General features: G+C 36.5%; 1 long non-coding RNA gene and 1 pseudogene across 1 annotated transcript in view; both read right to left on the bottom strand.

The window, feature by feature from the left end:
* LOC144371727 (uncharacterized) overlaps positions 1 to 24,763 on the bottom strand; it is a 31,865-nt gene that overhangs the window by 3,742 nt on the left and 3,360 nt on the right. Inside the window, exon 3 of the long non-coding RNA XR_013431803.1 lies at positions 5,032 to 5,104. This is a non-coding gene — a long non-coding RNA (uncharacterized LOC144371727). The remainder of the gene's footprint in view (positions 1 to 5,031; positions 5,105 to 24,763) is intronic.
* LOC101971443 (peptidyl-prolyl cis-trans isomerase FKBP1A-like) lies at positions 22,582 to 23,357 on the bottom strand (annotated as a pseudogene).

Genomic DNA, 24,763 nt, shown 5'->3' with positions numbered 1-24,763 from the left:
AATCAGAAAACTGAAGCCCTTTGTAGCTGAGAATAGCAAATCCTTTCATTGTGAAAGCTAGAATCAGCATTTTATACTTTTCTCTTGTTGTCTCCCATCACTTAATTTTCTTGTTATTTCATAATATATTTTGAGCTCACTGATGCATTTATGTAACTTTTCTTTTTGTATCTATTAATGTATCTATATTAACTTTCAGTAGGAAGTTTGGTGAAGTTGCCTTATCTACCAGGCCACTGTACTACTAGAAATGGGAATCCAGCAGTTGACCTTTGAATCAGTAATTCACCTCTGATTTCTCATTTTTTGTTTTTTTTTAAATCTTTTCATTTTACTCTCATTTGAAATCCCTTGATTCTTCTACAATCAGACTTATTTTTAGTTTCCCACATAGTATTATTCTGTCATTTTACGTGTGAAATCCTTATTCACAAACATCTTATTCTGTAATTTTTCAATTTGTTCTAATTATTTATATGTGATAGCAGGATGCACTTCTATACCTTGTACACAAATGGAGCACAATTTTTCATTTCTCTGGTTGTACATGATGTAGTCATACCACATGTGTAATTACATACATGTACCTAGGGTAATGATGTTCATCTCATTCCACCATTGTTCCTACCCTCATGCCTCCTCTCCTTCCCTTCTATCCTTTGCCCCAAATTCTTCCATTCTCCCCACAACCCCTCCCATTATGGATCAGCATCCACTTATCAGAGAAAAACATTCAGCCTTTGGTTTTTGGAGATTGGTTTACTTCGTCTAGCATGATATTCTCTAACTCCATCCACTTACCTGCAAATGCCATAATTTTATTCTCTTTTAATGCTGAGTAATATTCCATTGTGTACATATACCATAGTTTCTTTATCCATTCATCTATTGAAGGGCATCTAGGTTGCTCCTACAGTTTGGCTATTGTGAATTGAGCTTCTCTGAACATTGATGTGGCTACATCACTGTAGTATGCGGTTTTTAAGTCCTTTGGGTATAGACCAAAGAGTGGGATGCCTGGGTCAAACGGTGGTTCCATTCCAAGTTTTCTAAGGAATCTCCATACTGCTTTCCAGAGTAGTTGCACCAATTTGCAGTGCCACCACCAATGTATGAGTGTGCCTTTTCCTCCCCTCCTTGCCAACACTTATTGTTGTTTGTATTCTTGATAACTTCCATACTGACTGGAGAGAGATGAAATCTTACAGTAGTTTTGATTTGCATTTCTGTAGTTACTACAGATGTTGAACATTTTTTCATATATTTGTTGATTGATTATATATCTTGTTCTGAGAAGTGTCTGTTCAGCTCCTTAGCCCAATTATTGATTGGGTTGGCTTATTGTTGTTGTGGTGTTAAGTTTTTTGAAGTATTTATATATCCTGGATACGAGTGCTCTATCTAACATGTGTGTCACAAAAATTTGCTCCCAAAATGTGGGCTCTCTGTTCACCTCATTTATTGTTTCTTTTGCTGAGAAGTTTTTAGTTTGAATCTATCCCATTTATTGATTCTTGATTTCATTTCTTGTTCTTTAGGAATCTGATTAAGGAAATTGGGGCTTAATCTGACATGAAGAAGATTTAGGCCTACTTTTTCTTCTATTAGGTCTTTTTATTCTATTAGACCAAGGTCTCTGGGCTAATTCCTAGGTCCTTGATCCACTTTGAGTTGAGTTTTGTGGATGGGGTAGTGATTTAGTTTCATTTTGCTACGTATGGGTTTCCAGTTTTCCCAGCACCATTTGTTGAAGGGGCTATCTTTTCTCCAATGTATGTTTTCAGCACTTTTGTCTAGTATGAGGTAACTGTATTTATGTGGGTTTGTCTCTATGTCCCCTATTCTGTACCATTGGTCTACATGTCTATTTTGGTGCCAATACATGCCATTTTTTGTTACTATAGCTCTGTAGCATAGTTCAAAGTCTGGTATTGTGATACCTCCTGCTTCTCTCTTCTTGCTAAGGACTGCTTTGGATATTCTGAGTCTCTTATTTTTCCAAATGAATTTCATGATTGCTTTTTGTATCTCTATGAGGAATGTTGTTGGGATTTTAATTGGAGTTGTATATAATCTGAATAGCACTTTGGTTAGTTTGGCCATTTTGTCAATATTAATTCTGCCTATCCGGGAGCATGGGAGAGCTTTCCATCTTCTCAGGTCTTCTTCAATTGCTTTCTTTAGTATTCTGTAGTTTTCATTGTAAAGGTCTTTCACTTCTTTTATTAGATTGATTCCCAAGTTTTTTTTTTTTTTGAGGCTATTGTGAATGGGGTAGTTTTCCTAATTTCTCATTCTAAGGGTTCATCACTGATGTATAGAAATGCATTTGACTTATGGATGTTAATTTTATATCCTGTTACTTTGCTGAATTCATATATTAAATTTTGTGTTGGTGTTTTTTGGGTCTTCTAAGTATAGAATCATGTCATCAGCAAGTAGTGATAGTTTGAGTTCTTCTTTTCCTATTCATATCCCTTTAATTTATTTTGTCTGTCTAATTGCTCTCACTAGAGTTTCAAGGACTATGTTGAATAGGAGTTTTGAGACAGGGCATCCCTGTCTTCTTCCAGTTCTTAGAGGGAATGCCTCCATTTTTTCTCCATTTAGAATGATGTTGGTCTTGGGCTTAGAACAGATAGCTTTTACAATGTTGAGGTATGTTCCTACTACCCCTAGGTTTTCTAGTGTTCTGAACATGAAAGGGTGTTGTATTTTGTCAAATTATTTTTCTGCATCCACTGAGATGATCATATAATTTTTATTTTTAAGTCTACTGATGTGATGAATTACATTTATTGATTTCTGTGTTTCAAACCAACCCTGCACCCCTGGGATGGACCCTACTTGATAATGGTGCACTATGTTTTTAATGTGTCTTTTTTGTATGCGATTTGCCAGATTTTTATTGAGAATTTTTGCATCTATGTTCATTAGGGATATTGGTCTGAAGTTTTCTTTCCTTGATGTGTCTTTGTCTGGCTTAGGTATCAGGGCGATACTAGCCTCATAAAATGAGTTTGTAAGGGTTTCCTCCTTTTCTATTTCATGGAATATTTTGAGGAGTATTGGTGTTAATTCTTCTTTGAAGGTCCTGGGCTTTTCTTCAATGGTAGGCCTTTAATGATATCTTCCATTGCATTGCTCAAAATTGATCTGTTTAAATTGTGTATGTCCTCCTGATTCAGTTTGGGCAGCTCACATTTCTCTAGAAATTTGTCAGTATCTTCAAGATTTTCTATTTTATTGGAGTAAAAATGTTCAAAATAGTTTCTAATTATCTTCTTATTTCAGTAGCATCTGTCATGATATTCCCATTTTTCATTACAAATTTTAGTAATTTGAGTTTTCTCTCTCCTTCTTTTCATTAGGATGGCTAAGGGTTTATCAATTTTATTTATTTTTTCAAAAAATCTAGCTTTTTGTCATTTTTTCAATTGTTTCTTTTGTTTCAATTTCATTGATTTCAGCTCAGATTTTAATTATTTCCTGCCTTCTACTATTTTTGGTGTTAATTTATTCTTTTTCTAGAGTTTTGAGATGAAATGTTAGGTCAATTTTTTGTTCACTTTTACTTCTCTTAATGAATGAGCTTAATGCAATAGGGAACTTTCCTCTCAGCACTGCCTTCATAGTGTCCCAGAGGTATACATCTGACCGACACACCAATTCCATAGGATAGATATAATTCTTCTCCTTCTCCTTCTCCTCCTCCTTCTCCTCCTCCTCCTCCTCCTTCTTCTTGTTCTTCGGTATTGGTGCTTGAATCCAGGGGTGCTTTATCTCTGAGGTACATCCACAGTCCTTTTCATTTTTTATTTGGAGACAGAGAATGTCTGGCTAAGTTGCCCCAGGTGGCTTCAAATTTGTGATCTTCCTGCCTCAGCCTTCCAAATTGCTGGGATTACAGGCATGTGCCACTATGTCCAGGTCAGAGAGCAGTTGTTATTCTTAGCCCCATATAATGGATGATGAAATAGAGGTTCAGAGAAGTAAACTGCCTCAGGTCTAACAAGAAAAAAGTAGTCTAACAAATATGCAAATCCAAATATACTTCATTCATAGGCCTAAACTGTAAAGCACTAGGCTGTCCTACTTCAGGATTTTGGAATTTATTTTGTAAGCAAAGGTAGGCTATTTGAGCAGGAGAATGAATATGATTCAACTTGAGTTGGGGAGCTAATTGGCAATGGTGATAAGAATGGTTTGAAAGGAAAAGAGGCTAGAGATGAGGAAACCAGTTAGTAAGCTATGGAAACTATTTAGTTGAGAGATGATGAGGTATTGAAAAAGGATAGTGGCAGAGGAAATTAGATGGAAGGGACAGATTTGTTATTATGCAGAGAGAGTGGATAGCGTTTGGTGACTGCTTAGATGGAAAATGTGAAAGAAGGTAAGGAGAGTTCTAATCATGTTGTCCAGGAAGATGGAGGTATGTTTAAACAAGAGAAGAGATACAGAAATAGGACAGTTCTCAGTATATGGAAGAGAGAAGGATGAAAAGACATAATGAGAATGGTCTAGAACTTATTGCAAGAATCTAGCAGCTGGAGAAAAGTAACTATTTTTAAAGTTCTTTAACAAAAAAACACAAGGTTGTAGAATTTCAATCATAAAAACTTCTCTAGTTAAGTCATTCATTTTACTTGGCATTTAAAACCATGAAGGGTTACTATGTCATGACTGCCCAGTATTCATCAGTAGCAAGGTATATCTGAATGATTTCTGTGTCACATAATCCTCAGTACAATTTCTGGTGTCTGATATAGCTCACCAAATATTGCCAATATTTATTGATGACAAATTTGAATTTTTATATTTCCATGGGGTTTATGGAGATTTCTCTTTAATTGGGATTGCCAAATATTACTTGAGGTAGTTTCTGGCACAATCTTCACTGCAATACCTTGCCCAAGCTATTATAGCTATTATAAATATTTTAATTTAATACATAAAGCATAAAAGCACACCATCTAAATAAAATAAAATACAGCAAATTTATGAAAATAAATTGGACACGGTGGCACAGACCTGCAATACTCAGGAGGCTGAGTCAAGAAGAGTACAAATTCAAGGCCAGTTCAGCAACTTAGAAAAATTCTATCTGAAAACAAAAAATAAAAAGGGTTGTTCATATAATTCAATGGTAGAGCACCCCTTGGTTCAATCCCTAGTTATCCCTCCCAAAAAATGATAGTAGATTAAGTCTGTGGAACATTTTGATGATCAAAAAATAAAGAATCAAGGCCAGTCAGTGGTGCAAGCCTATAAATCTCAGCAGTTTGGGAGGCTGAAGCAGGAGGATGGCAAGTTCAAAGCCAGCCTCAGCAATTTAGTGAGACCCTGTCTCAAAATAAAAAATAAAAATGGCTGGGGATGGGGCTCAGTGGTTAAGCACCCCTGGGTTCAACCCCTTGTACAAAAATAATGAATCTAGATATAATGGAATAAACATTTCCTAAATAAATGAATAAAACCACAACTCTACATATCATAAATTAAACCTTATACTAGACAAGAAATCTTAGACATATTAGTGCTGCAAACACTATTTTTTTCTTTTCTCATAGCATTATATATTAAGATATATTTCCGGGCTGGGGATGTGGCTCAAGCGGTAGCACGCTCGCCTGGCATGCGTGCGGCCCGGGTTCGATCCTCAGCACCACATACCAACAAAGATGTTGTGTCCGCCGAGAACTAAAAAATAAATATTGAAAATTCTCTCTTTCTCTCTCTCTCTCTCTCTCTCTCTCTCTCAAAAAAAAAAAAAGATATACTTCACACAACAGAACTCACCATTTTAAAGTATACACTTCAGTGGTTTTTAGTATGTTCACTACGTGGTGTAACCATCACCACTAATTCTAGAAAATTTCATCACCTCGGTATGAAGACTCATAACTATTAGCAGTGAAAAAGCCTCTTTCCCCTACTTCCTAACAACCACTAATCTACTTTTGTCTCCATGGAGTTACATAGTTTTGACATTTCATATAAATGGAATCATATAATACTTGGTCATTTGTGTCTGGCTTATTTCCCATAGCATAATGTTTTCAAGATTCACCTACATTATAGCACATAACATTATATATCTATATTTATGCCAGTACCTCACCAGCTTGATTACTGTAAGCTTGTATTGTCTTTTTAAAATTAGATTATGTGGGCTCTCCAATTTTGTTCTTTTTCAGGATTGTTTTGGCTTTGTCCTTTGAAATTTCATATGAATTTTAGGATCAGCTTTTCCTTACTGAAAAAAGGAAATTGAATTTTTATAGAAATTGCATCAAATCTATAGATCAATCAGTGATTTAAAATGGTAATATTAAGATTTGCAATCCATGAACATGAGATGTCTATTCATTTATTGAGATCTTTTTAATTTTAACGTTTTCAACATACAACAGTTTTAAATACATGTTTTTTAAAATCAGTAAATGTAATTTTCCGGGGCTTAAAAATGAGAAATCGGAGTTTTGCTAACCCCTATGGAGCCCAGGAAGGGCCAGGCATAGGACTGCCCACCAGCTGAGGACCACATCCACACACCACAGTGCTGCATCTCGAAACAGGTCGCCCAAAGACATCATTCAGCTTGCCCATTCAGCCCCATCTCTAAAAGTAATTGCCCCCATCGTGGGACACCTCCAGTGCCATCTCAGGTTACCCCTACTGCTGCCACCTGGATACCAGCCTGTGGCTGGAAGCCCAACACCAAGGTATGTACAAGTTTGACACTACGGATGTGACCACTTCCATCTAGGGACAGCAGCTAGGACCCAGAAGATCATCACCAAGGTCCCTGCAGGTTTGGTTACACCAGAGGTGTCCCTGGTAGGTGTGCTTTTAGCTACCATCTTGTTGCAGAGGCAGGAGAGAGCCTTGCACAGGGTCACCTCTTTCTCTCTTTTTTCCTGTTAATAGCCAAATTCTTTTCATTCATCTTTCATTCTTCCTATGATCTAATACCTGTATATTCTTACCTCCTACTTCATAAACATCACACCTACATCCCCCTATTTCTCTCTTTGTCCACCATTAGAACCTATAGACCCTTTTGCAAACCTAGTATTTATATTGCAGATAATAATTGAATACATCATTCCTGTTTATTGTGATGTGGAAATAAGACTACCTAAAGCAAGGATTTCTTTAGTTTGATTTTGGGATAGAATGGAAGGCTTTTATTTGGGGGCTTCCAGAAATTTGGCAATGCTCTATTTTTTCATTTGAGTGGTAGCTGCTTGGGTATGTTCACTTTTTAAAGAATTCAGAACCGTTCATTTACCTTTAGTACATTTTGACTTGAATCATTACTCCTCACACTAAAAATGGTAAGAAGAAAACTAGAATAGGAAGGAAAGTGAAATCAGTTTAAAGTCTATCACACCAACATGTAAATTCCTTAAATAACAAAGTGCTTAAGTTGTCTTTCAGAAAAGCCTCCAGAATCTCCTCAAGGATGATTTGAAACCAACTTTTCAGGAATGCACACACACAAAAGAAGCCAGTTTATCTGGGCAATGACCTTTTGACATCACAAGCTCAAAATCCCCCATGCAGAACATGATAACCTCCCCCAAAAGAAATGTGACCTGTGAAGAGGCACGATGAGAATCTGTGCCTGCACAAAAGAACCCTGAAAAATCCCCTTCTTACCAATCAATAAGCAGCTTCTTCCCTCTCCCTTCCAGTAAATTTCCTCATACCAACAGATTCCGGAGGCAGATTTGAGCTCCTTTTTTTTTTTTTCCTTTTCTTTCATCCCAGGGCCTCCTTGTCAGTTGACCTCTCAATAAGACTCTTTCTTTTGCAGAAATCAGTGCCATAGTATTGGCTTCTATGCACATTGGGCAGCGAGCCCTCACACAGTATGAAGTGCTGTTTATTGAGTAAAGAATCTGAACAGAGTGAATTTGAATGGTGTTAAGGAATAGGGAACAACCTCTCCTGTCACATAATCATCTTTATTATGGAGTTAGCCTCATGGAGAAGGCTGAAATACTCTTGTTAGTTTTCTTCTACTCTAGAAAGTGTTAGAGACAAACTGCCAAATTCTACCTCTCTAACTGTATCCCTACTGGGTGGAAACTGACATTTTCATCTGTTATTGCCTATTATTCTTCTCAAATGCAATTTCTTTTCAGAATAATCTGATGATTCGTAAGTTGGGGAGGAGGTGGAAAAGAAATGTTAAAATATGGGCAAGAGCTGGGCATGGCGGCTAGCCTCAGCAACTTAGCAAGACCCTGTCTCAAAATCAAAAATAAAAAGGGCTGAAGACATAGCTCAGTGGTTAAACAACTTTGAGTTCAATCCTTAGTACTAAAACAAAAAAAAAAAAACAAAAAAAAAACCCCAAAACTAAAATACAGAGAAGAGAGTTGAAAGGGTTTTGAAAATCAAGTTAATTTTAAATATTATACACCATGAGTACAAAAGAGGAAAAATGATACAAAGCCCATTCTAGTAAGACTAAACTAGGATGACCAACCATTCCATTTTGCCCAGGAGTGTTTGGTTTTAGTATTAAAAGCTAAACTTAAGATATATTTTATTGGGCTGGGGATGTGGCTCAAGCGGTAGCGCGCTCGCCTGGCATGCGTGCGGCCCGGGTTCAATCCTCAGCACCACATACAAACAAAGATGTTGTGTCCGCCAAGAACTAAAAAATGAATATTAAAAATTCTCTCTCTCCTCTCTCACTCTCTCTTAAAAAAAAAGATATATTTTATTGATTGTTTAACAGATTGATGATTTTTCACCTGGATTCTAATAGTCTGTCTCCAGAATCACATTATAGAATAAGTTATATTTCAGGAACTTTCCATGAAAAGTGAATTATTCTTTATCTTTTTATATGACATTCATTATTTAAAAACAAAACAATATTTTAAAAACCATTAAATTAAAAATTGACTAATTCGTTTTTTTATTTTTTTACATAGATATATTTAATACTTTTGATCTAGACTTTCCTTTTATTGCAAGCATTTTAACATTTCATTGACATGCCTGTCAATCTTTACCTTTGTGATTTCATCTGCTGCTTCAAATTTTAGAGAATTGTAATCCCCACAGATTCTTCTTAGTTTCAATTAAATAAAATGTCTCTTCCAGTCTCCTATCTCTTATCCTTTCCTTGACCTTTGCATTAAACATTGCTTGTTATAGATAGACCCCACAGCAGATCTTACTTTTAAGCCTGCAGCCCTTGTTTATCTCTTACATATAAAAGGATCAGATGAAGGGCAATGATATTTCAATTTATGAGTAAAGGTTAAAGAAATTGGGCTTGTTTAGCTTTGAAACTGGATTAGCTTATTGATGTGGGGAAGAAGAATGGAGGGATTTTAAATAAAAGACTTCCCAGTAGATGAAAGGATAGATAGTATTGAACTGTTCTGCATTTCTGTTTGAGAGTAAAAGAAAATGGACATGCTAGGGCAAGACAGATTTCGTCATGGAAATATAGAAATGATATCCAGCCATCAAAATTAATACATTGGGTACTATTATCAAGAGAGCCTTAAAAAGAATTAATTTGCTTTTTCCTTGAGTGCAAAGCAACAGGCTACATAATAAAATTTAAAACATGTATAGCATTTTGCAGGTTACAAACAGTTCACCTCAATTATTGTTTTTCTTCATAATTATTTCATTTGAACCTCACAGCAACCTTGTGAAGTAGGTATTATATACACTTACTGTTAGTATTATATTCATTTATAACCATTTAAGGATGAGGAAACTGAGTGTGAATTACCAAATTTCAAAGAAGTTAGCAAGTAGTACAACTTGGTTATTTAAGCAGCTATATTAGATACAATTCACATACCATATAATTCATCCATTAAAATGTACAATTCAATGTGTGTGTGTGTGTGTGTGTGTGTGTGTGTGTGTGTGTGTGTGGTTTTTTTTTGGTGGGGTGTACCAAGGATTGAACTCAGGGGCACTCTACCACTTAGCCACATACCCAGCCCTATTTTGTATTTTATTTGGAGACAGGGTCTCACTGAATTGCTTAGTGCCTCACTTTTGCTGAGGCTGGCATTGAACTCACAATCCTCCTGCCTCAGCCTCCCAAGCCACTGGTCTTATAAGTATGCACCAACATGTCCAGCTCAATTCAATTTTTTTGTATATTCATAGAGTTGTGCAACCATTACCACAGTCAATTTTAGAACATTTTTGTCACCTCAGGAAGAAAACCTGCATATGCTCCAGAATATTCCCAGCCTTAGACAAACTTTAATCTGTATTCTGTCACTATAGATTTTCTTATTCTGATCATTTCATATCATTGGAATCATATAATATATGGTCTTTTGGATTTTCTTACTTAGCATCATGTTTTCAAGGCCCATTCATGTTGAAGCATGTACTCACACTTCATCCCTTTGTATGGCTGTATTACTGTATGTGTATACCATACATTTGGTTTATCTAGTCACCACCTGATACACATTTGGGCTGTTTCCACTTTTTGGCTATTATGAATAGTCACTTTTATAATATGAATTTCTACTTTTTGGCTGCTATGAACAGTCAGATACAGTTTGTGTGTGTGTGTGTGTGTGTGTGTGTGTGTGTGTGTGTGTGTGTGTGGACATGTTTCATTTACTACTTGAAATTAACCCCCACTATTTTTGTCATGGGTAAAATTCTATGATAGCTCCCATGATTTCCATCTCTTAGTATGTAAGCCCTGTATAATCCCCTCCCCTTGAGTGTGGGTAAGGTTTGTAACTATGATGAGATATCAGTCCTCTGATTTGACATTATATGGCAAAGGTGAAGACATTTATAGATGAAATTAAGACTCACAATCAACTAATTCTGAGTTATTGAAAAGGAAGATTATCCTGGGTGGGCCTTCCCCAATCAGGAAAGTTCTTTAAAAGAGGGTCTAGGCCTTTCCTGAAAGGAAGATTCAAAACAAAAGAGATTCTCTTGCTTGCTTTGGGGAAACAATGAATGTCGTTAATTGTTTATGAAGGGGTTGTTGTGGCTTAGATATGAGGCATCCCCCAAAAGCTCATCTGTGATACAATGCAAGAAGGCTTAGAGGTGAAAGATTGGGTTATGAGAGCCTTAACCCAATGAATTAATCCCTTGATAGGGATTAATGGAATAGTAACTGAAGGCAGGTAGAGTGTGGCTGGAGGAGGTGGGTCATTGGGGGCATGCCTTTGGAATATATATTTTGTGCCTGATAAGTGGAATGTTTCTCTCTCTCTCTCTCTCTCTCTCTCTCTCTCTCTCTCTCTCTCTCTCTCTCTCTCTCTCTCCTTCCTGATCATCATGCCCTGAGCCACTTTCCTCTCCCATGCTCTTCCCCTGGAGCCCCAAGGAATGGAGCCAGTGTCTTTGGGCTGGGACTTCTGAAACTTGAGCCCCCAAATAAACTTTCATTCTCTAAAATTTTTCTTGTCAAGTTTTTTGGTCACAGCAGTGAAAAAGCTGCCTAAAATATGGGTCATGTGGCAAGGACATGAGGATTCTTCTAGAAGTTGACAGCAGTTCTTAGCATATGTCTAAAAAATAAAAAGGATTACAGAACTATATATAACTGCAAGGAAATGAGTTTTCCCAATAACCAGTGAGCTTTTAAGAGGGGCTCTATGTCTCAGATGACACTGTAGCCTTGACTTTTTCTTAGTGAGACCTGAGTGGAGGATGTGGTTAAATCTATATCCAGATTCCCTACCTAAAGAAATTGTGAGATACAGTGAACATAATGTCTTGCTGATTTTTTGTCATGTCACTCACTACTGTCTCCGTGTACACAAGTTCCCTTCCTTCTCCATTATTATTAATACTATGTCATAATTAATGCAGTCAACTGGGTAATAAGAGGTCTTTTTAAAAGTCTGATTGTGATAAAGAAACTCATCAAACCTAAGTGAAATAATGGTTCTGATTAGCAATAAATCACAGGATCATGGGTTTTTATTGTTAGAGGGATCTTAGAGATACTACATCAATAGATTGATATGAATCTTCATCAGGCTCTGCTATGTTAAAGACTGATGTCATACTCTACCCTATCTACCCCCTTTGACACTAGCTTCATGAAAATAATTTCCCATATAACTCTGATTTTTCTTATTTTCATTCTTTTACCCCACTTGGCTGCTGGTTACTTCATCTTAAACTACAACTCTGTGTTTGGGGTACCAGGATTGAACTCAGGGGCACTCGAACACTGAGCCATATCCCTAGCCCTATTTTGTATTTGATTAGAGACAGTGTCTCACTGAATCGCTTAGTGCCTCCTTAAATTGCTGAGGCTGGCTTTGAACTCACAAATCTCCTGCCTCAGCCTCCTGAGCTGCTAGGATTACAGGCGAGTGCCACCACACACAGCCCACAACTCTGTTTTAAGGGAGAATTTAAAATGGAAACTTTGAAATAAGCACTGAGAGATTAGAAACATCATGGTGAGTTGTAGCTTCATCAGGGGTGTACATGCCATACAGATAAGAGGACACATTTTTCTCAGTTCACTGCCACCTTTAGACAAGCGTAAAACCATGGAGCTATAAAACAGCAAACTAATTAGATCTATGAGAAACTTGAAATTAAACATTCTCAAGTATTTTATTTTATTTTTTGGAGGCTATTGTTAATGAGGTGATTTTCCTAATTTCTCTTTCAGAGGATTCATCACTGATGTGTAGAAATGCATTTGATTTATGGGTGTTGATTTTATATCCTGTGACTTTGCTGAATTCATTTGTTAATTCTAGAAGTTTTCTGGTGGTAGTTTTTGGATCCTCTAAGTATAGAATCATGTCATCAGTAAATAATGATAGTTTGAGTTCTTCTTTTCCTATTCATATCCCTTTAATTCCTTTCATCTGTCTAATTGTTCTGGCTAGAGTTTCAAGAACTGTGTTGAATAGAAGTGGAGAAAGAGGCTTAGGAATCAATTTAACAGAAGAGGTGAAAGACATCTACAAGGAAAACTAGAGAGCACTAAAGAAAGCAATTCAAGAAGACTTTAGAAGATGGAAAGATCTCCTATGCTCCTGGATAGGCAGAATTAATATTGTCAAAATGACCAAACTTCCCAAAGCACTATACAGATTATATGCAATTCCAATTAAAATCCCAATAACATTCCTCATAGAAATAAAAATCAATCATGAAATTCATTTAGAAAAATAAGAGACCCGGAATATCCAAAGCAATCTTTAGCAAGAAGAGTGAAGCAGGAGGCATCACAATACCAGACCTTGAACTATACTATGGAGCTATAGTAACAAAAATAGCATGTATTGGCACCAAAATAGACATGTAGACCAATAGTACAGAAGAGAGGACACAGAGAAAACCCCAAATAAATACAGTTACCTCATACTAGACAAAGATGCTGAAAACATACATTGGAGAAAAGATAGCCTCTTCAACAAATGGTGCTGGGAAAACTGGAAACCCATATGCAGCAAATGAAACTATCTTTCACCATCCACAAAACTCAACTCAAAGTGGATCAAGGACCCAGGAATTAGACCAGAGACCTTGGACCTAATAGAGGAAAAAAATAGGTCTAAATCTTCTTCGTGTCAGATTAGGCCCCGACTTCCATAACCAGACTCCTAAAGCACAAGAAATGAAATCAAGAATCAATAAATGGGATAGATTCAAACTAAAAAGCTTCTTCTCAGCAAAAGAAACAATAAATGAGGTGAACAGAGAGCCTACATTTTGGGAGCAAATTTTTGCAACACACATGTCAGATAGAGCATTAATATCCAGGATATATAAAGACCTCAAAAAACTTAACACCACAACAACAATAAGCCAACCCAACCAATAATTGGACTAAGGAGCTGAACAGACACTTCTCAGAACAAGATATACAATCAATCAACAAATATATGAAGAAATGTTCAACATCTGTAGTAACTACAGAAATGCAAATCAAAACTACTGTAAGATTTCATCTCTCTCCAGTCAGAATGGCAGTTATCAAGAATACAAACAATAAGTGTTGGCAAGGAGGTGGAGGAAAAGGCACACTCATACATTGGTGGTGGCACTGTAAATTGGTGCAACTACTCTGGAAAGCAGTATGGAGATTCCTTAGAAAACTTGGAATGGAACCACCATTTGACCCCAGAATCCCACTCTTTGGTCTATACCCAAAGGACTTAAAAACCGCATACTACAGTGATGCAGCCACATCAATGTTCAGAGCAGCTCAATTCACAATAGCCAAACTGTGGGAGCAACCTAGATGCCCTTCAATAGATGAATGGATAAAGAAACTGTGGTACATGTACACAATGGAATATTACTCAGCATTAAAAGAGAATAAAATTATGGCATTTGCAGGTAAGTGGATGGAGTTAGAGAATATCATGCTAGATGAAGTAAGCCAATCTCCAAAAACCAAAGACTGAATGGTTTTCTCTAATAAGTGGATGCTAATCCATAATTGGTGGGGTGTGGCATAGGATGAGTGGAGGAACTTTGGATGGGGCCAAGGGGAGGGGATATGGGGGTAGGAGAGATGGTAGAATGAGATGGACATAATTATCCTCAGCACATATATGATTGCACAAATGGTATGACTGTACTTTGGGTACAATCAGAAAGGTCAAAAACTGTGTTCCATTTGTGTACAATGAATTGAAGAGCATTCTCTGTCATGTATAACTGATTAGAATAAGTTAATATATAAATCTAAAAAAAATTGCCCCCCTTTCTCTTTGTGGTGCTGTGCATGCTAGGCCAACACTCTACTACTGTGCTACTCCCCCAGCCAGAGTACACCTAGAAATACATCTAAGAAATCCACTAGATGATTTTCTGAGCAATGGTATACATAATATATGCTATTCAAAAAGAGAAAGTTTTTGATTTTTTTTTTAGAGGGTGTCTTGCTATTTTGCCTAGGCTGGTCTTTAACTCCTGGGCTGAAGTGATCCTCGTGCCTCAATCTTTTGAGTAGCTGGAACTACAAGTGTACATCACTGTGCCTCGTTTAAAAGAAATGTTCTTATTGTGCTGTGTGTGGGGTCCCGCAGTCCCATGAACTTTCCCACAAGATCATTATTTGTTGAGGGAACACTTGGTCATAGCTTTACAGTACACAGGAATGCCCATGCTTTTAGAGACTGAGGAGAATTTTGGCATGTTCCAGAAACTTTACGAGTGGTGTTGACATATACATGAAAGGCAGCACAGTTTGTGTAGGCAGCACAGAATTTTGGGATCAAGCTTAAGTTTGAGTTTGTATTCTGCTGCTTACTGGGTGAGGATTCTTGAGCAACTTCCTTAGTCTCTGCCAGCCTCTTTTCTTCAGCAGAAAAGAAAAAGTGATTATAATATTATCTAACTCATATAACATTTGAAAGGATTATAAGAGATCATGTATATAAAGCATGTGGCAAGTTCCTGTTACAGATTAAGCATGCCATAATTTTTTTAAAAAAATTGTTAGTTGTAGATAGACACAATGCCTTTATTTATTTTCATGTGTTGCTGAGGATCGAACCCAGTGTCTCACCCATGCTAGGCAAGCGCTCCACCACTGAGCTACAACCCCAGTCCAGCATGCCATAATTATTAGGTGTTATTACTATACATGAGAAGGATTAAGATATGATTATTTTTATGACATACAAATGAACCAGCTCATTTATAAATTGGCAAAAATATTTCCCTTGGAATTTAATCTCTAAACATTTTTTAAATTTTTTTCAGTTGTAGATAAACATAATACCTTTATTTTATTTATTTATTTTTTAATGTGGTGCTTAGGATTTAACCCAGTGCCTCATACATGCTAGGCAAGTGCTCTACCTCTGAGCTACAACCCCAGCCCTCTAAACATTTATTAAGTTAAAAAATAAATAAAACTTTGAGTTTTTCAAAATCTAAGGTTTATACAAACTAATATGGTTAAAACACTTTGGTTGGGCTGAGGATGTGGTTCAAGTGGTAGTGCGCTCACCTGGCATGCATGCGGCCTGGGTTTGATCTTCAGCGCCACATACAGAGAAAGATGTTGTGTCCGCCGAAAACTAAAAAATAGATGTTAGAAAAATTATCTCTCTCTCTCTCTCTCTCCCCCTCCCTCTCTCTTTAAAAGGAAAAACAAACACTTTGGTTTAGTGATAAGGAGTATGGGCTCTGGAGTTAGACCCCCTTGATTTGGATGTCAGTTCTACCACTTCCAAGGTACTTGAGCATGTCCTAATTTTTTTCCTTTTTTATAAAGTGGTGATAATAACAGAACCTACTCTATATGAGCTTCAAGAAGATTAAATTAGATGATACTAATTGGCACATCCACTGTAGGACTTTAAACAGAATAAATGATCAATAAATTTCCCTACAAAAGAGGGGGGGTAATAAATACATATTTAAAACATCTATTTATTTTGCACTATGTTCTCCTGTTTAGTAACGAACGTGTGCGTATTCTGCCTTATTCAACATTATTTCATACATATTCTTCCAAACATCAACACAAGTCCATTGTTTTAGTTAGATTTCTCATTGCTATGAACAACATACTTGGCAAGAACAATTTAAGAACAATTTAAGGGAGGAAAAGTTTATTTGGTCCTCACTGATTCAGAGGTTTCAGTCCATAGACCACCAACTCCATTGCTCTGGGCCCAAGTGAGGTAGAACATCATAAGGGAAGGGCTTGGAGGAGGAAAGCAGCTCAGGACATAACAATCAGGAAGCAGCAAGAACTCTGCCCACCAGGGACAAAGTATACACTCCAAAGATAAGCCCCCAGTGACTTGATCTCCTCTAGCTACACACTACCTGCCTACAGTTATCATCTAGTTAATCCATTCCATTCAACTAGTATACTGATTAGGTTAAAGCTCTTGATCTGGTATTTATACTTTAAGGAAATACAGTCCAAAAATTTACTAAAAAGAAAAAATAAGGTGAATGGCATAAAGATGTTCACATTCGTTATTCATAACGAATCATTTTGCCTCTGATCCTTCTTGCATCATCTCACACAGAAGCTTTTGTGGGATACCACGTACCCAAGCCATAACATCCATGCATATATTTTTCATGTAATTTCTGTTGAGGTAGTTCATTGATCTGCTTTTGGAATATTTGTGATTGTTTTCAAACTATGCTATTATGGCCAAGCATGGTGGTGCATGCCTGTAATCCAAGAGACTCAGGAGGCTGAGGCAGGAGGATCGTAAGTTCAAGGCCAGCCTCAGCAATTTAGCAAGGCCCTAAGTAACTTAGTGAGACCTTGTCTTTAAAACAAAATAAAAATAAAAAGGGCCAGGGTGTGGCTAATTGTAAAGCATCCCTGGGTTCAATCCTCAGTACCAAAAAAAAAAAAAATGCTATTATGAATAACGAATGTGAACATCTTTATGCCATTCACCTTATTTTTTCTTTCGGGTAAATTTTTGGACTGTATTTCCTTAAAGTATAAATACCAGATCAAGAGGTATGCAATTGAGTCAAGTGGGCTAATTTACAAGATGTGAGTAATGCTTCCCTGAAGTCTCTAAGCGTATAAACAAGTTGAAGAAAACAACAACAAACCCAGTAGTTTAAAAAAATGCATAGTTGAACCTAAAAACAAAACACAAAAAGGTCTGTAGAGGTTAAAAATGAAGAGGAAACTCAAAATCAGAACCAGAAACCAAGTTGATACTCAATGGCTCATGGAGGGATCACATACATATGTTAGAGCAAGTGTGGGATGTATTTTTCTTCTTAATATTAAGGTATAGCCAGGGCACAGTGGCACACGCCTGTAATCCCAGCAACTCTGAAGGCTAAGGCAGAAGGATCACAAGTTCCAGGCTAGCCACAGCATGAACTATTATGCAAAATTGAGTGAAACCTTATCTCAAAATAAAAATTATCAAGGTCTGAGGATGTACCACATGGTAAAACACTCCTAGTTTCAACATAGGATAAAAAAAATTGAGGTCTAAAATAAAATCATCCTTTAATGTACAATTTTCAAGTTTTAACATTTATACAGTATACAGTACACAACCACTATAATCAAGGTATGGAACAGCTCTATCATCTCTAAATTCTTCCATGTTTCTCGTAGTCAAACCCTTCTTCCCCTCCTATATGGTGGGGTCATTAATGATATGCCATTATGGGGCGAAGGTCACAGACCCAGTGTATAAATACTGAGATGCAAAAAGTACTAGAAAACTCTGATCCTTGACATAGGCATAGTACTTTAGGAAATTAGTTCTTTGATATTGATCCTCTATGGAAAACCTGCACTGTGTAAATATAGGTAGTATACATACTACCCATAAGGTATGGCAAACCAAAGTTAATAAAAAAGAAAGAAAACTGGTCTCCATGTGGACACAGTGGTATGTGTCTTTAGTTCTAACTACTTTGGAGCTGAGATAGGAGGATGGTTTGAACCCAGGAGTTCAAGGCCAGCGTGGGCAACATAATGAGACCCTTGTCTCATAAAGAAAAAGAAAACTTGATCTTAAACTGGGAAAGGCAAAAACAAAACTATCCCATAATGACACCTCCATAATTCAGTGTACAATCAGATTTCTTAGGAAAGTCAACTCTCTCTAAAGAAGAGATCATAACAAAAGGTCACAAAGCATGCAAGGAGTCTTACTACCAAAAAGTAAAGCCAGAGCATGTAGTTACAGGAAAATTTATGTTCTTGGCAATCTAATGTAATAATTTATCAAATTAGAACTTGATACTCAGCTGAAATATTATGCAAAATTGAGGATGAAATAAGGATGTTTTGAGGCACCCCAAGATTCAAAGTTTACTATATACAAAACTTCAGCAAAAGAACTACTAAATGATGCATTCCATCAAGAAGTTTAAGCAGAAATAGGGAGTATGATGTAATTAGACAATGTGGATCAAAGAAATCAGAAAATCACAGTGGGAAATAAGTATTGATTGTAAAAATTATAATAGTAACTAATTTGAAGAGATTTATAGAACTAAAATGTAAACTAGAATAATATGAAAGGGGAAAGTTACAAGTCCTAAGATACTTGTTTGTTTCAGAGGAGGAGGAGTAGGCTAGAAATGATACTTAACTTTAGACTCTTTTAGAAAATATGTAGTACATATGCACCTTTAAAATTATAAGTGTTGCTGGGAGAAGTAGTGTATGCCTGTAATCCCAGTGAATTGGAGGCTGAGGCAGTAGGACAGCAAGGTCAAGACTAGCCTGGGGAACTGGGTTGGAGCTCAGTGGTAAAGTACTTGCCTAGCATGTGTGAGTCACTGGGTTTGATCCTCAGAATGCATAAAAATAAATAAATCAAATAAAGATATTGTGTCCATCTATAACTAAAAAAATATAAAATAGACTAGTCTGGACAAGTTAGCGAGTCTTTGTCTTCAGATAAAATTAAAAGTGTCCCCAGTACCCAAAATAAATGAATAAATAAAATTATCAAAAATTCAATAATTGTTCACATTTCCTATACCTTTACTGCTTATTTGTTTTAAAAAGTAGTAAAAATCAATTCATCTGAGGGTAGAAGAAGAGGGGAAAATAAGCAAACAAAAACAGTTGCAAAAATAAAATACAAAATAACATGATATAAACAAGCTCAAATATGTCTTTAATTAACATATATTCAATACCCAGCATTAAAATAAATATAAATACATCATAGATGTCTATGAAAACAGACTCTCATATTGGAGAGAAAAACAATATTTAAGTGCATGTTGTTTATAAAAGGCACATCTAAAACATTATCACACAAAAAGGCTAACAATAAAGAGATAGAAGAAAAATACCTGATGTAAAAATATGGCAATATTATTATCGAACAAAAGAGAGTTTGTTACAAAAACTATTAACATAAATAAAAGTAATATTAATATTTCTATTAATATAAATAAATAGATTCAATGATAATCTTTTATCAATCAAGAAAGTGTAATGATCATGTACTAGGCATATACGTTGAGGATCAGAGTTTTCAAGCACTTTCTGTACAAACCCCCATTCCACCTTACTACATACACACTGGGTCTGGCCTTCCACCAGCAAGGAATTAAAACTCCAGCTATATAGGGGTAGAGGAAGGGTTTACTACAGAACAGCATGGAAGAATTTGGGAGATGACAGCAATTTTCATATAATAAAAACTATTAACATAAGTAGATTAACTCAATGATAATCTTTTATCATCAAGAAGGTGTGACAATCATGAATCTGTACATATCTCATAATATCAACTTAATATAAAAAATCACTTGATCAAAGTACAAGGAGAGGGGCTGGGGATGTGGCTCAAGCGGTAGCGCGCTCGCCTGGCATGCGTGCGGCCCGGGTTCGATCCTCAGCACCACATACCAACAAAGATGTTGTGTCCGCCGAGAACTAAAAAATAAATATTAAAAATTCTCTCTATCTCTCTCTCTCTCTCTCTCTCTCTCTCTCTCTCTCTCTCTCTCTAAAAAAAAAATAGTACAAGGAGAAATTGAGAAATCCACATTCCTAATGAGGTGTGTTTGCACCAATAAAATAAACACACAAATAAGTAGTAAACATATAGAAAATGTGAACAATTATTAAATTTTTTATATTTTCTATAGCATACTGATTATTTTGGGCTGATCTATTTAGCAATCTTATTTGTTTTTTAAAAATTTTATTTGTTTATAGATTATCTTTTCACCTGGAAAATTAAATAATTACAAATAACAATTTTCTCTCTTTCAATTTTTATTCCTTTTGTTTCTATTTATGGGCATCCTTGGCATAGTCCCATTTTTAAGGATAACACAAATAGAGTATCATTATCAACCATAATATTTGAAATAGATTATTTTTGACTGGAGAGATATACTCTATTAGTTTCTATTCTTAGCTAAGAATTTTGAAAATCTTAAATGTGTGTTGAATTTTATTGAAGATCTTTCCTGAATTGTATGTTTTCTATATATTTATTTTTCAAAATTTGCCTAGCATATGGACAATTAGCGACCTTGATGTAAGGGACATATAGGTAAACTACTCCTACAGCTATTGAATATATTAAAAATATATAAATATATTAAAAAATCAGAACATTGAGCCAAGTTTTCATTTCTGGGATAAAAGCCTACTTGATCATGATTTTTTTTCACAATGCTGACTTAATTTACTATTTAAAAAAATTTCTTTTTTGAGAAAAGCTGTCATAAAACACTTTTTTTGGAGGGGTATGAAGGATTGAACTCAGAGGCACTCAACCACTGAGCCACATCCCCAGCCCTATTTTGTATTTTATTTAGAGACAGGGTCTCACTGAGTTGCTTGGTGCCTCGCTTTTGCTGAGGCTGGCTTTGAACTTGCGATCTTCCTGCCTCAGCCTCCTCAGCTGCTAAGATTACAGGTGCACCACTGCACCCAGCACAAAGTACTTTTATTGCAGTAATAAAACTCATATGGGCTGGGGCTGGGGCTCAGTAGTAGAGCACTTGCCTCATATATGTGAAGCACTGGGTTCGGTCCTCAACACCACATAAAAAATAAATAGAGATATATAAATAATACCTCATATGTGGTGTGGGGGAAGCAGGGAACAAGGTAATAATTTCTCTTACCAAATCACTACACAGAGCAGCAGTTGTGGCTCAGCAGTAGAGCAATCACCTAGCACGTGCGAGGCCCTGGCTTTGATCCTCAGCACCACATAAAATAAATAAAATAAAGGTAAAAAAAATCACTACACAGGACAGCAAAGGGTAAGAAGGGGCTGAAGGACAAAAAGCCAGCAAACTTTATCAGCAGAGATCCAAGCATAAAAACACAGGTGCTGCTGAAGCTTCGATGGCCAGCATCATTTTCTTATAGAACACTGTAGGATTTGTCATGATGGCTAGGCTTTCATTGGGTGTTAAAGTCTACAAACAGCACCTTCAATTTAAACTTTCAATTAAAGTTCTTAAAATTATGAAGTAGAACATGGATAGTAAGGATATTACAAAAGTCCCCCAAATCCATTATTAAAACAACAGGATGGAGAAAAATCAAAACCCAAACCTACAAACCAAACCAGGTTACAAAGAAGGCTTCAGAGGTTCCTGCTGACCAGGGACAGATACCTACTGTGTCCAACACATGGTGAAAGTGATCTGCTTTCAAAAGGCAGAGGATTTCAGGGGAGTGTGGGAGGGGCTTGTGGGGAAAAGGCTCTCCCACTTCCCACTTGGCTTTTGGGTAGGGCTTTTAATTCAGCCCAAGGGCATTTCTCACATTGGAGATTAATTTAGCCCTCAACAGTATCTCAAATCTGCTATGGCTTTGCAGTCCAGAAGCAAGAATATTTACTATATAATAGATAAAAAATTTCATTCAAAAAATACAATAAAGATTCTTGCAACCCCCACCTCTCAACAGCAATTCCTATTCTAAAGTGAGCCCATCACTGTGTTTATAATACTTGTAAAGATACCTAATTGGTAACCTAGATCCTAGAATCAAAAGACTGAAACTGAATCTTCACCCCAAAATGAAAACAAAATGACTAACTTGAGGTTTATGATGTATAGTTTAGGTAAACACACATACAAGCAGAAAATGGAAGAGGAAATGGAGGTTTCAGAAGCAAAACTGAGTGATAGGACACATTCAGTTAGAGTAAATGAGTGAGACACAAGGAAAAGCTGCATATGGATTCATGTGCACATGTCTGGAGTCACTAGATCCCACCATGGTAGATCCAACAACAGGAAGGTGAGGAGGGAGTCACTACTGTCATTCCAGTTTAAGAAGCTCCACGTGGAAAACAAGACTCGTGTGGTGGGATGATGCCCCGGTGCCCAGTGGCACCTTAAGCAGTCTGAGAATACAGTCATTTTGGCTCTCTAACCCATACTCATCTGGTCCACTCTTTTTTTGCTAATCTTGTATCACCTCCTGATTGCCTAGCATAAATTTAAATGACTTGTCCTGGGAAGAATCAAATTTCTTTCCATCTTCAAGCATCCCAGTGTAGTGCACCATGCACATCTGGCCTTGCTTTAGGAAGGTGTGCCCATCTCCTGGAGAAATGGTCTCCACCTTCACTCCCCTGGTGGCAGTGGAAGATGCTAGGCAGGTGCTATGGGCTGCGTGGACCCTGAGTAGACCCGGTGGCAGTTCTGAGGTTCTCTTTTAAAAAACTGTTTTTCATTTATGTTCATAAAAGACTGACCCATAAATTTCCCCGTTCAGTCTTTGTCCATGCTTGGCATTATTTATACTGTCGTCATCAACTATGTAGGACATCCATATAATCATGGTGGGTTAATGAATCATTTTTACCCTCTCCTTTTTCCAGACTTCACCAAAGTAACAAAGGAATAAATCCATAAGGACAAGGAGACTAGGATTAGAGAGGGTAACAAGAGTTCATCATGTAAATCATTATTTTTCAGTTTGAGTTTGAAAGCAAATATGATAAATTATTAAGATATGACTAAGCTGGGTTGTGGGTACATGATGTCCATTATACTCTCCTTTTAATTTTCAGTTATTATTAAATATTTCTTAATGTCAAAAGTACATAAAAGGGGCTGGGGTTGTGGCTCAGTGGTAGAGCGCTTGCTTTGCACATGTGAGACACTGGGTTCGATCATCAGCACCACATAAAATAAATAAATAAATAAAACAAAGGTATTGTGTCCATGTTCAACTAAAAAATTTTTTAAAGGTACATAAAAAATCAAGAAGTTAGTTACAGAAAGTGACAGGTGCTCTAAAAAATGGTTCTCAAACTTTAATGTGCATATGAATAACCTTGGGAATTCTTAAAGTTCAAATTTTTAATCATTAGATCTAGTGTGAGGCATGAGATTCTTCATTTCTAACAGCCTTTTAGGTGGTGCCAATGCTGGTGGTCTGTGGGTCACACTTTTAATAGCAATATTTAAAGAGAAATAAACAAAGCAATGTGATAGAGAGTGGCAGGTATGGGGGTGCTGGCCTTTTTAGATAAGATGCTCTCAGAAAGATTCTCTAAGCAGATGACATTTGAGTTGAAACATGAATGGCAAGAAAAAGTCAGTCATTTGCACATCTACAGGAAATATATTCCAGACAGAGGGTTAAGCAAGTGCAAAAAACCCTAAGGTGAGAATAAGTTCCTGTGTTTTCTAGAAAGAAAATTACTGTGGACCTGTTAGAGTACACACATACTTCTTCCAAATTTAGGTGTAATTAAGGGAAAAAATAGCTGAATTTGGAATTGTTAAACCTAGATTTGATATCCATCCTTTGTTTATTTGTTTGTTTGTTGTCAATGAACTTTATTTATTTTTATGGGGATTGAACCCAGCGCCTCACATGTGCCAGAAGCACTCTACCAGTGAGCCACAACTCCAGTCCTATTATCTCTGTGGCATTTGTTAAGTTACAAATTAACAGTTTGTTTCCTCATAAATATGGCCATATTAATCAATAATATCTATTTTACAGGGTTGAGGTGAGCATTAAATAAGGTATGAAAAAAGCACTTTGTAAATTGCAAAATACTATCAAACTTTAGGTATAATTATTACACAGATAAAGTGCTATGTGATCTGCAAAGCAGCTTTTATTTTGTCTCTTATGTCAGGCACTTATGTGTCAAGTTGCTGAGGCCAAGTTGGTCAGTCTATTGCTGATGTTCCCCAGCAATGTACAACTCTTGTAATGTTTCATGCTATATTTCTATGTGTACTAGAAATTTTCTTTGGCTTATTTGGTAAATAAATATTTATTCCACTTTAGATTATCATAGAGTAGCTATTGAGTGGCCAT

This window comes from Ictidomys tridecemlineatus, chromosome X (assembly GCF_052094955.1).
Source record: "Ictidomys tridecemlineatus isolate mIctTri1 chromosome X, mIctTri1.hap1, whole genome shotgun sequence".
In the NCBI taxonomy this organism is placed as follows: Eukaryota; Metazoa; Chordata; class Mammalia; order Rodentia; family Sciuridae; genus Ictidomys; species Ictidomys tridecemlineatus.
Note: the sequence above shows the minus strand (reverse complement) of the source record. Positions and strands in the feature narration are given on the sequence as shown.